Source organism: Panthera onca, chromosome A1 (genome assembly GCF_046562875.1).
Source record: "Panthera onca isolate mPanOnc1 chromosome A1, mPanOnc1 haplotype 2, whole genome shotgun sequence".
Lineage (NCBI taxonomy): Eukaryota > Metazoa > Chordata > Mammalia > Carnivora > Felidae > Panthera > Panthera onca.
Window position 1 is genome coordinate 81,711,827 of NC_138339.1, and position 12,440 is coordinate 81,724,266.

A 12,440-nucleotide genomic window follows, 5' to 3' on the forward strand; every position below is an offset into this window, starting at 1 on the left:
TGGTGAACCTAATGAGTAGGATACAGTAATGGTGGATACATGTTATTATGCATTTGTCAAAACCCATGGAACCCTATAACACAAAGATAAACCTTAATGTAAACAAAGGGATATCAGTTAATAATAGTGTTTCAATATTGGTTCATCAATTATAAAAGCAAATGAGGCAAGTTGTGTGCAGGGAAGAAGTATATATGGGAAGTATTTATAAAGTCTGCTCAACTTTCCTGTGACCCTAAAACAGTGCTGAAGAATGAAGTCCATTACTTTTGCTAACAAACTAAAAACAAATAAATGAAAAACCAGAAGGAAATAATCAAAATGCTAACAGTACCATGTTTTGGATGATGCAATTATGACTAATTTCTTTTTTGTTTTCACTCTTCAAATTTTCTACATTACAATTTTGTCTGTTTTTATTATGTATCACTTTGTCAACCAGGTGAAACAAACGTATGGTTTTAAAATCTTCTCTGGGTGACTAGTCTCTGTGGCAGAAAATATATTTGCTCCAAGTGTTCTGTTGTCTAGTTCTTTATACACAGTAGGAACTTAATACATTTTGCTAATAAAACACAAGGACCTTTAAATATGGCTTCACCTCTGTCAGCTTTGGAGTCTTACAATTTGTTGCCTCGCGGCTCAGGAGAGGGCAGCAGACTGAGCCCTGCTTCGGTTCCGCACTGACAGCAACAAGCCAGCTTGGGATTCTCTCTCTCCCTCTCTCTACCTCTACTCCCCTTGTGTGCACTCTCTACACAAACAAACAAACAAACTTTAAAATAATGTAAAATAAAATAAAAAATTTGAGAAGAAGGAAACAGAGCCTTGAGAGATTAGCTGGGTGAGTCACTATGAATTGAAAATCTTTCCTTAAGTAGCCAGAGGCCTGTCTGGGCATCTTGAGAAGCATCTATAAAATGGTGTTGATGGGCAGTAGAGTGATAGGTGCTGATATCTAACAAGATCTCAAGATGTGTAATTAAGCAAGAAGCATTGATTCTACTGTGTACAACTTGTAACTGAAGTGTTCTTTTGAGAGGTAGGGAAAATTATGCTGGGAAAACTCTTAGCTAAGTTCTTGATTCCTGGCAAACCAGTCAAGAAATGGTAACTGATATTAGAGAGCATTAGAGGAGTCTGTAATATCCTATTTTAGAGTAAATCTTCATAGTAGAGGTGTTTTGCAATTTACAATGCATCTTTGCTTTGATCTCATTTACTACTTTCATTTGTTTTGTTTGCCATGTAACTGTGACTATGAGCTTCTTGAAGACAAAGCCATGTCTTATTTATTTTCGTATGGCCTATGCATGCCTGGTCCATAGTTGGTTCTTACAATGGATTAAAGGTGGCTGCAAATTCTTTGACAACTCTCGACAAGAGATGTAGTCTATTTCTCCTTTCTTTGAATCTGGGCTGGCCTGTGCTTTGACCAACTGGGTAGAGTGGAAGTGACATTATGCCAACTCCAAGCCTAGCCTTAAAGAGAACTTGGTGTTGGGGCGTCTGGGTGGCTCAGTTGGTTAAGTGTCCGACTTTGGCTCAGGTCATGATCTCATGGTTCGTGAATGTGAGCCCCGCACGGGGCTCTGTGCTGACAGCATGAAGCCTGGAGCCTGCTTCCTATTCTGTGTCTCCCTCTCTCTCTACCCCTCCCTCACTCATGATCTATCTGTCTCTCTCAAAAATAATTAAACGTTTAAAAATATTAAAAAGAGAGAGAGAGAGAGAACTTGGTGTCCTCAACCCCTGAGCTTTCACATACAAAATGCAGCTATCCTACTGGACAGTCCATGTGGAGACCACATGGAGAGGGAGATGAGCCCAAATGATCCCAGCCTTCCAACCACCCCTTCCAAACAATCAGAGCCATTTTGAACTATCCAGGTCAGATCAGCCACCAACTGAATGTCCCAAAGAACTCCAGCTGGCTCCACATGGAGCAGAAGAATCACTCAGCTAAGCTTACCCTGCCTAAATTCCAAATTCATAAAATCATGATATATAATAAAATGGTTGATTCAGTCACTAAGCTTTGGGGTAATTATAAAACAATAGATAACTAGAACAGCTCTCAATAAATGTGTGCTGATGGATGGATAGATGGATGGATGGATTGATGACTTCACAGGGTCATTGTCTTTCCTAGAGAAATGATGCTCAGAGAGCTAAAGAAACTTGCCAAAGCTACCATAGTGGACATTTGTCATTCACCCTCCTCCAGGATCTGAATGTCCTCCTTCTTTTGGAAAATCCCCTCCCATCTGAATGTGGCTGGAATACAAGGGTCTAAGTTGGCAGTGGGTTACTCCATTTGTTAACTATATCCAGTACTGTTGTGAGAAATCTGTTGTCATCTGATTCTTGCTCCTTTACAAGATGATTGCTTTCTCTCTAGCAGCTTTCAGACTTTCCTGTGGTTTATGAAACTTTTAATTGCTCTAAAATTTGTGTAGGGATGGGTTTTTCTTTCTCTCTGTGTGGTACCCCACGAGTCTAGTCAATCTGAGAACCTTTAAAGTTCTTTAATTCTGGGAAATGTGGCTCCATCACTTCCTCAAATATTTCCTGTACTTGGTTTTTAGTTCTTTCTCTGGGACTCCTGTGATCTGGATGTTATTAGCACCTCTTCTTTCCTCCTTATATCTTAACTTTCTTTTCATACTGTTGTCTCTCCTTTCTTCCTCCCTTCTGGGAAAGTTCCCTTAACCTTATCTAATTTATTCTTCAACTATAGTTATCCTATTATTTGTCTTATATATTGTGTTATTTATTTCAACTTTTTAAAAAATAATATTTCCACTTGATTCTTATTATGATTTCCTATGCTTGTTTCAAATTACTAATATATTCTCATTTCCTTCAGGATGTTTACATCAACCTCATTTTATATCCTCATTCTGTTTGTTCTAATATTTTTGCCTTGTGTAGTATGTACTGTCCAGTTTTGGTCTTTTTTTCCTTTGAGCTTATATTGAAAGGGGGACTCGGCCGCTCTCTGGTACTGCACATCAGGAAAAGCATTTAAGAAAAGGGAAGGTGGGAGAGAGCCAAAGAATAAGAGACTCTTAAAAACTGAGAACAAACTGAGGGTTGATGGGGGGTGGGAGGGAGGGGAGGGTGGGTGATGGGTATTGAGGAGGGCACCTTTTAGGATGAGCACTGGGTGTTGTATGGAAACCAATTTGACAATAAATTTCATATATTAAAAAAAAAAAAGAAAAGGGAAGGTGACGGGGCGCCTAGGTGGCTCAGTCGGTAAAGTGTCCAACTTCTGCTCGGGTCATGATCTCACAGTTTGTGAGTTCGAGGCCCGCGTCAGGCTCTGTGCTGACAGCTTGGAGCCTGGAGCCTGTCTTTGGATTCTGTGTCTCCCCCTATCTCTGCCCCTCCCATGTTCATGCTCTGCCTGTCTCTGTCTCTCAATAATAAATAAATGTTTAAAAAAAGAAAAAGAAAAGAAAAGGGGAGGTGATGAGCCCCAAGCACTAGAACCATTGCTCCTATTCATTCCCATTTGCAACACCCTTAGGAGAAGACTATGGAGGCGGGTGGTTTCCTGATAATTTTTAAAAATCTGTTTCTTTCTTGCTTCTACGGTTTCTCCAGTGTTGATCTGGGGAAAGGAGCTGCAGTCATGTCAGGCGAACAATTGTCAGGAAGTGCAGATTCCAAATAATTAATTTCAACTAAAAGGACCATTAGAAGCAGAAGAACTCACATGTGAAGCAAAGCTGATTCCCAGCTTGTGATGTCCCTGAGTGTCCCTATTATCGTCTTTGTCATACAGTCCCCAATGGTCCTATACCTGACATGCAGAAACAGGTTATCTGACCACAAGGCAATGGCATCTAGAGTCCTGACCTTGTCAGTGACCCTGGCCACATCTGTGTTTGAAGTTTCTGCCACACTCGGAGACTGATTCAAAATTGCCTAAGACCTTTCTTCATTAGTCAGTTTAAACATGTGCCACAACTGCCTGAGAAAGTAGGAAGAGAAGGTGGATTGTCAGCTATGTGGTGGACTTGACCAAGAAAGCCAGGATTGGTTGCTGCCACCATAGCACTGATGGGCCAGGTGGAGAGGGACAGGACAGAGAGCTTCAGGTTACAACAACCAGCAGGTCTAGGAAATAATAGGGCCTTGTTCTGTATCACTTACTGAGAAGTGTCCTCAATATCTCTTCGCTCCGAGAAACAGTCATTTCCTTGGTAACAAAGGCATGTCCTTGTGTGCTGTGCTAGGAGTCTACAGCAAAAGGCTAAGTAAGGCTATGTTGTGTGCATGCACGCATATGCTGAACTTTTGAAACAGGTTTTTTGTAGAAGCTTGTATACCAACAAACTGCCTTTTAACCCTGTTTCTTTAAAGAGTTCAGAGATAATTTTCAAAAACCCGTAAGTTAGAATCAGAATGACAGATCTTTTGAAGGTCAGTGTCTGACCCTGAACTTAGACCTGAATGTGTAAGCCTCATCCCCACTGGTCGGTCAGACTCAAAATCTTACTAGCCATTTCTCTAGATGCTAAATGAGGCTCCTGTTCCTGCTCCCGAATACCACATCATACTTACAAATTTGAGTTAGAAACATTCTATCATCTAAAGTCTGTGTTATTATTCATGTATACTTGTACAGAGATAGAGTTAAAATATTTCAGTGACATGTTATTGTTATAATATACACAAGATACCAGTGAGTGAATAAGATAATAATAACTGTCACATTTCAGTGCTTTACATATGCTAATTTATTTGTGCCTGTCAACAAGTAAAACAAAGACCATCAAAGGTAAGGGGTGCCCGGCTGACCCCATCAACAGAGCATGCGACTTTTGGTCTTGGGGTTGTGAATCCAAGCCGCACTTTGGGTGTAGAGATTACTTAAAAATAAAATCTTTTAAAAAATTCTTTTAAAAAGGCCATCAGAGGTAATGAATAAGTGGAGAAGAGATAGATGGATAGATATATGGATGGATAGATTGATGGACAGATGGATGGATAAATAGATAAAAATAAAAGCTGAGTCTATTGATTTGCCACACAAACGAATACAGGCTAGTGAAAAAAAATTCACTGAGTAAATAAGAGGTCACTGAGAGGGAAATGTCAGAGTTTTGTTTTTTTGTTTAAATGTTTATTTTTCAGAGAGCACGAGTGGGGTAGGGGCAGAGAGATGGGGACAGAGAATCTGAAGCGGGCTCTGCACTGACAGCAGAGAACCTGATGTGGGGCTTGAATTCATGAACTGCGAGATGATGACCTGACACTCAACCAACTGAGCCACCCAGGTGCCCCAGAAGTCAGAGCTTTTAAAGTCCTGAGGGTAAGGACGTATTCATGTGGTTATTGCTAACTAAGGACTGAAATCTAGTACTCTGGAGAGGACAGAATGAGTCCACGGCTTGAAACACAGCTAAAACAAACCATATTGCCCGTTATTTAGGAAAATCTTCAGTTAGGACCACAAGTCTGATGTCTCAGGGTCAATCCAAGGTCATGGTCCTTTATCAGCTCCAGCTAGTCAGAGCCAGCTGTGAAAAACACACTGCCAATTGTGATCTCTCCTAAGCAAGCACTGCCGTAAGCAGAAGAGTTCCCTTTACATTCTTCACCGCATCCTTTTCAGATAGTGCAGTTATTATTATCCCCACTTTACAGAGCAGTAGATTGAGGCACAGGAAATGTTAAGTATTTTGCCCAACGTCAAGAATTTGAACCTGGATGGGGAGTTCAGAGCCCACACTCTTAACCTCTTAACAGCTGGGCAGAGTTCTAAACCAATTATTGATGTAGGTTGCTTATTTAAAATAATTCAAGTTATTTAAATTATATTTGTAAAGCTTATTTTTCCATTCCACCTAAACTAAATGAACAAATATTAATTCAAAGAGTACTGTGATTAGTACTATGACTATATGCTAGGTTTAACTAGAGATCTGCCTTTAACCTCAGCAAATTGCTTTGTTCATGTTGAATATTTTATGATGAAAAGAATATATTTGCCTTTTAATTTTTGCATCTTCTGTCTCTCTACAATTTTACACATTATACCAAAACCATCTGGAAGGAGTGAGTGGGATTCCTCTTTTTAAAGACTTTCTCATTGGCATCCCCTCCACCCATCCTAGACTTACCCACTCCACCATTTTAAAGCCCCACATGAGGAACATCTTCTAAGTGGAAATTTATTGCACTTGTTTGCCCGTCTATCCCTTTCCTTGCATCTTAAACTCCTTCTCTTGAAGCATCTGTTGGAGTTGGAGGAACAGTTCCATTGCCTAATTTGGGGAGATTGAATTTTTAGAAATAAACAATCTCTAATAAATGTGATGACTAAGAAAGTTGGCCAAGTTGCATAACGGAGTTTTTAGCTCCAAAGGAGTATGGCCCAAAGTAATGTGATTTTCGCCTCACCAGTGAAAACTGATAAAGAGGCAATTCCAAAAGAGGAGTCCCCAAATTTTAAAGATCAATGACATGCCATTGGAATACATGAAGTGCCTCTCAAGATAATTACTTTAATGATAATTATTATATACATCAGTATGTTTGTTGTAAAACTCTGATGCAGCACAAGATATACCTCATATGTACACTGAATTCAAACAGACAACTGCATAGCTTCCCTTCTTGCAAACGCTATAGGTTACAAACCTAAATATAGAGTGCAGAATAAGATTTCATTAGAAAAGAGTTCCATGGCCAAGAAAACAATAAGTACAGGACTGTATTAACTTTGAGACTTTTTACAACACAAAGATTCTAAGATTCAATATTTCAAAAGAGCTTCTGGCAGCTTGACTTATTTTTGAGCAGTGAATTTCCATTGAATCAGCTATATTCTTTCTCCTAATTTCTCTTATAAATGATGATAGTCATTTATAGGCTGGTATTAAGAATCTTGTCACTGAGAACCCTTTCCTTAGACTCATTAACATTGAGCTCTAGGCAATTGAATTAATTAGCTTGGAAAGTATCTTCAATCCCACTTCTCCAGGATGCAAATAACCAAAGAGCTCAAAGAATCAGATTTATTTTCTGCATACAGCTTTTCTAGGAGGAAGTGAAAACTGACAATATTATGACTATTGCTAATACTGCTACTACCAATAACCATAATAATGGCTACTATTTATTGATAAGTACTATTAAGCACTTTATATTTAAGTTTTTTCTTTATTTGAATATGTAACATATTACTTGCCAGAATACAAAAGTTATAAAAGAAACAAAGCATCAACAAATTAAATGTGTGTGTGTGTGTGTGTGTGTGTGTGTGTGTTATGTATGTGTGTGTTTTCTTTCAGTTCCTTTCGTCAGTCCCTTGGTTCCTTTCCCCAGAGACCACCACAATTATTGGTTCATTAGGTATCCTTCCAGGATAACAAAACAAGTATGTATTGATATATTGTAAATCCCACATATATACACATAAATATATATGTGTGTGTATATAGTATATATGTATGTATGGATTTCTATACATATATATTTTTTCTGTGCTTCCCATGTGAATTGCAACATTCTATTGATACTGTTCTACATCTTACATCTATCTTTTAATATCTCTTAGCTCTTTATATAAGCCTCTTTTTTTCAATGGTGACATGGTACATTATTTCTGGAAGTAAAATTTTTTTAAAAAATAAAACCTTAGATGGGATGGCATTTCTTATATATATTTTTCCCCAATCTGTTACATTTACAGCATTCTATAATAATAACCGGTCTTCATTATGGACACTCATATGTCTTTGGAATCATTCAGGAAAAACTAAAATTATGTTTATGTTTAGTATAACTAGTGTATATAATTTAGTATGTTTATTATAATTTTTCTTTAAAGCATATTCTCAACAAAACTGTTTTTACAGATCAAAGATTCCTGAATACTATTTATCTTACTATCCACCCATTGGCAAGATTCCTCAGATTCATTCATCGCACACATTATTCTTCACCACCACTAGGTGGTGCTCACACATTAACGTCTCTACCTGAGCATCTGCCTTTCACCAGGTCCTAGGTTAGTCCCCACACTGGACACGGCCAGATTTTAATGAAACTGCACCATATACCCTATGAAGTATGTTTCTAAGCCCGATAAACTTGACCCAGATCCCCAGAGCGAGGACGATAGTGGTAAGGTACTCTATTCAGAAAAGCAGACGTCTACCCACAGTGGTAAGGAAATGACTAAGGTGGGTGGGGTAGAAGTGACTGGCCCAGGCTGTTCTTCCTGGTCATGCTTTCAATAGTAACTTAATCTCCCACTCCAGGGACTGGCCCAGTGATGCTGAACGGTGAGGCCAGCAACCAGCTCACAAAGAGCTCTTCCATGACCTTCCAACTACCACAGCCTGACTGGCATGTGCGCTAGGGAAAGAAGGTCTAGGCAAAGGACCACTGTGGGGGCCTCCAGTAGGATGGCCCTGCTCTGCCCTGGTATGTGGTCTGGGGTAGAAGCTCAGCCTCTGCCAGGACAGGCGGCTTGCCACAGGAGGCAAAAATCCAGATTGCCCCAATCTGTGAACAAAGCTTCTCTCCCCATTTCCTGGAGTTCTTTCCATTACATTCAGTCTCTCAAGTAACTTCTGGGCCACTTCCCAAAAGAAACACAAGGACATACTAACTTCAAAAAAAGACAGACCTCCATATCTAGGTCAGTGTACAAACATGGGCCACAGTGTGTGTGCTATACTCCCAAATGCTACAGCAGCACAGAAAAAGATGTGATCTGCGTGGACCAGGGCAAGAAAGAAGTCTCATGGGAGGTGGCACTTAGAATGACAGAAGTGTAATGCTTGGAGCTGGAAAGGCCTTGGCAAACATCTAGGGGGAGGGGGCATCCCAACAGTCCCTCAGAGTCCTAGGGCTTCAAGGAGTTACCTCAGGAGTCCCCTGGGAAGGCTGAGTTCTGCACAAGCCATGTTTGAAGAACCCTGACGCTTGTTTCTGGTTTTTGTTTGTTTGTTGTTTGTTTGCTTGCTTTTTAAGCTGGAACCACTGGTCTAATCCAAACTTCTCATTTTACAAATGAGAACACTTAGCAGGATAGGAACCTTCCCTAAGTCACACACAGTAGGGAACATTTTGGATATGATGAAAAAGAGAGAAGAAGGAACAAGAAAGAACCAAATTTCTTCTGACCCACGGGCTAAAAAAGAATATTTTTGGGGGCCCCTGGGTGGCTCAGTTGGTTAAGTGTCCGACTTTGGCTCAGGTCATGATCTCACGGTTTGTAAGTTCAAGCCCCACATCGGGTTCTGTGCTGACAGCTCAGAACCTGGAGCCTGCTTCAGATTCTGTGTCTCCTTCTCTCTGCCCCTCCCCAACTTGTGCTCTCTCTATGTCTCTCAAAAAATAAATAAACCTCAAAAAAAATTTAAAAAAAAAGAATATTTGTCAAGCCAGGTGAACCTAAAGGCAGTTTACAGTTGCCTCACAGGTTCAATTAAGATATACATTTTTTTCTTAGCAGAGACACAGGCATGGAGCCTCAGATGCAACATATATTTCATACTTACTAAACCCAAACACACAGCCATAGATCTTGAAAAGTAACAGAATACTCATGTCCATAGTCCAGATGCATTTTTTTTTCTTTTTCATCTTTTTCACTTACTTTCTTAAAGCCATTTCCTACTCTTTGTCAAAATACAATGAAGAAAAAGGCAACATTCCTTCCTGGGAGCCTGATCCAAGCTTGATCAAGCCCCTGATCCAGGCTTGGCAGTGGATACACTAGCAGACATTGGCAAAAAAAAAAAAAAAAAAAAAAAAAAAAAACCTATCTCAGTTTGAATTTTTTTCCTCATTCTCACCAACTTCTGTTTCCCCTTATTTTAGAAAATGTGAAATTATTTCCAGAGTAGGTTCAAGACTTTAAGTCAAGAAATGAGTTTGGAAAACCAAGAATGAGCACAGAAAGATCAACTCTTTAAAAATGGTGGGAAATCTATTATCTAGGTTGCAAGGAAAAGGACCCTGTTGCTTTTCTACTACCCTTGTGAAAAGAAAACAGAAAGTTCCTCCTAAGTTTCCTGCTATACTTAGGTGAAAGAAGCCCACCTCAAACCAACTTCAGCCAAAAAGAGACTTGATAAGCCCAGGCAATGGAAAGGTTCAGGGTTGGATCATGCTGAACCAGAGGCAGGTGTTCCAATAAGTTTATCAGGTACCTATTTCTCCCTCTCTTGTCTCCACTTTATTCTGGCTGATTTCATCATCACTCAGACTTTCCTGAAGGGAAGGCAAAATGTCAACAGGTGGAGGTATACAAACGTAAAGCCTTCCAGGAACAGAACACCTGTATCCCAATAGCTCCAGGGAGTTGCATCTCATAGGCTCTGGTGGTATCACGTGCCTCACTTTGGACATACTGGTTTGGTTCTGATGGGCCAGCCTGTGTCGCATGCCCACCCCCACAGTGGGATTTGAGAACTCACCAGAAGTTGTGTCCTGCTAGAACTGAGTCTTAAAGGGTAGAACCCAAACCAAGGGCCACTAGTAGGACAGGAGCAGTTCTCCAAAAGGGAAAGATAGGTTCTGCTGCTGGAAGAAGGGACGCCGAGCAAGCAAACACCACAGCTGGCTACTCCCACCACCTACTCAGCTCTGCTGCTCCCCCTGCTGATTGGATAATGCGCACCTGATACCTTTGGCAGTCAACAGAACCATTAGCTAAGCTACCCTGCCCATTCAACTATGCGATCATTAAACAAACGTTTTTTTGTAGTAAGCGCTGAACTTGGACTGAGCTCATGCGGGGAGGGTTACTTCCAGGATCCACTGTGTCAGGAAGTACCACAGACTGACCAGATCCTCAGGGCCACATTTTGAGCCTTGACTGATTGTCAGCTACTTTTTCTTCCTTCCTATAGGTCCCGGTTACCAGCTGTTTCGTTTTTCTTTCTGTTTCCTGGGAGTTTTTTCCTCTGCTAATTTTGGGCCTAGGACACATCTTTCCAGCTACCTTTGACACTCTTGAAGACGAGGAGCAAGATTTTCTTCTTCATTAGAACTAGAGATATACTGAGGACTGGGAACTATTCAAAGATTCAGAAGTCTTGGGGCGCCTGGGTGGCTGTCAATTGAGCATCTGACTTTGGCTTGGGTCATGATCTCATGGCTCAGAGCCCCCTTTGGAGACCCCGTCTCCCTCTCTCTGCCCCTCCTCATTAGTGCTTTCTCTCTCCCAAAAATAAATAAACAAGCTAAGATTCAGAAGTCTTAGTTTTCTCATGCTCATTATTCCTGATCACCACCCTTTGCAGGTCCCTAAACTTAAGAAGTTCCAGAACCTTCATAACATTTCTGTCTCTTCTTACATGCATGAAAGTGGAACCCCTAGAATCTCTCTCCCACCCCGGATATTAGCAGTACCAGCTACCACTTACTGAGCACTTACTGTGGGCTGGGCACTATGGAAAATACTTCAGTATATTATGTCATGTAATCCTCACCTCTCCTCTGAGGGAGGATCCCATATTGTCCAATCTAATATTGTCCATCAAAGAGGACACTGGGGGCTGGAGAGATGAAGTCACCTGCCTGAATTCACATGACCAGTCAGTGATGGCAAGGGACTGAAACTAGGTATGCCTGACACTCAAACCATGCTCCTGTCCACTATGCACTGTCCTCCATGGATCTCTGCTTCAGAAAGCCCCTTTTCAGCATGGAAGCCTAAAGGCACAGAATGACAAGACCAGACAAGGGTATATTGGAAGACCACTTAGGAGCCCCCAGACTCAAGAACACCATTTGCACCTCCAGTGGTTACAGGGATGAGTGATTTCAATCCCGGTGTCTGACAATATACCCCTCCCCCACAGTCAACATACACAGAAGAGGTTATTATAATAAGGTTACTTTCCACCTGTTACCCCAGCTGATGCCTAGCCAAAATCACCTCTGTTTTATGTAACTGAGTGTTTCTCAACCTTATTGCATTCAAGTGCCCTTCTGATAAGTGCAAAATTCTTGCTACCACTGTCCCAAAGTCTGGATTGGTCCCCAGTAGTCTCTTCCCTTCCGTCTGTCTTTTGCTTTACCCCAATGTCACCATTGTCAACAGTCAAAGGATTTCACTGAACTTCACTTCCTGTAGTTTGAATTACAAGAGAAATCCCCTTTTCTATTTTCCATCTATAAAACTATTGTAAAATTGAATATGATTTTCACAATATGCCCAACTATACCTAAAATATTTAACAGCTCAGATGGCATGGGCCCCAACCAATCAGAACTGCTCCTGGTCCTTACAGCATGCTGGTGACTACCACCAGAACATCTGTTCATCCACCCAGCCAGGAGTCCTGCAGTACTACCTGAGGGCATTGCTCCCGCCACCACAAATGCAAACAACTAAAGCTGGTCCTAGTGTTTCTGCGAAAATAGCCACAGACCTCCACCAAGTAAGGAAGAAAAAAAAA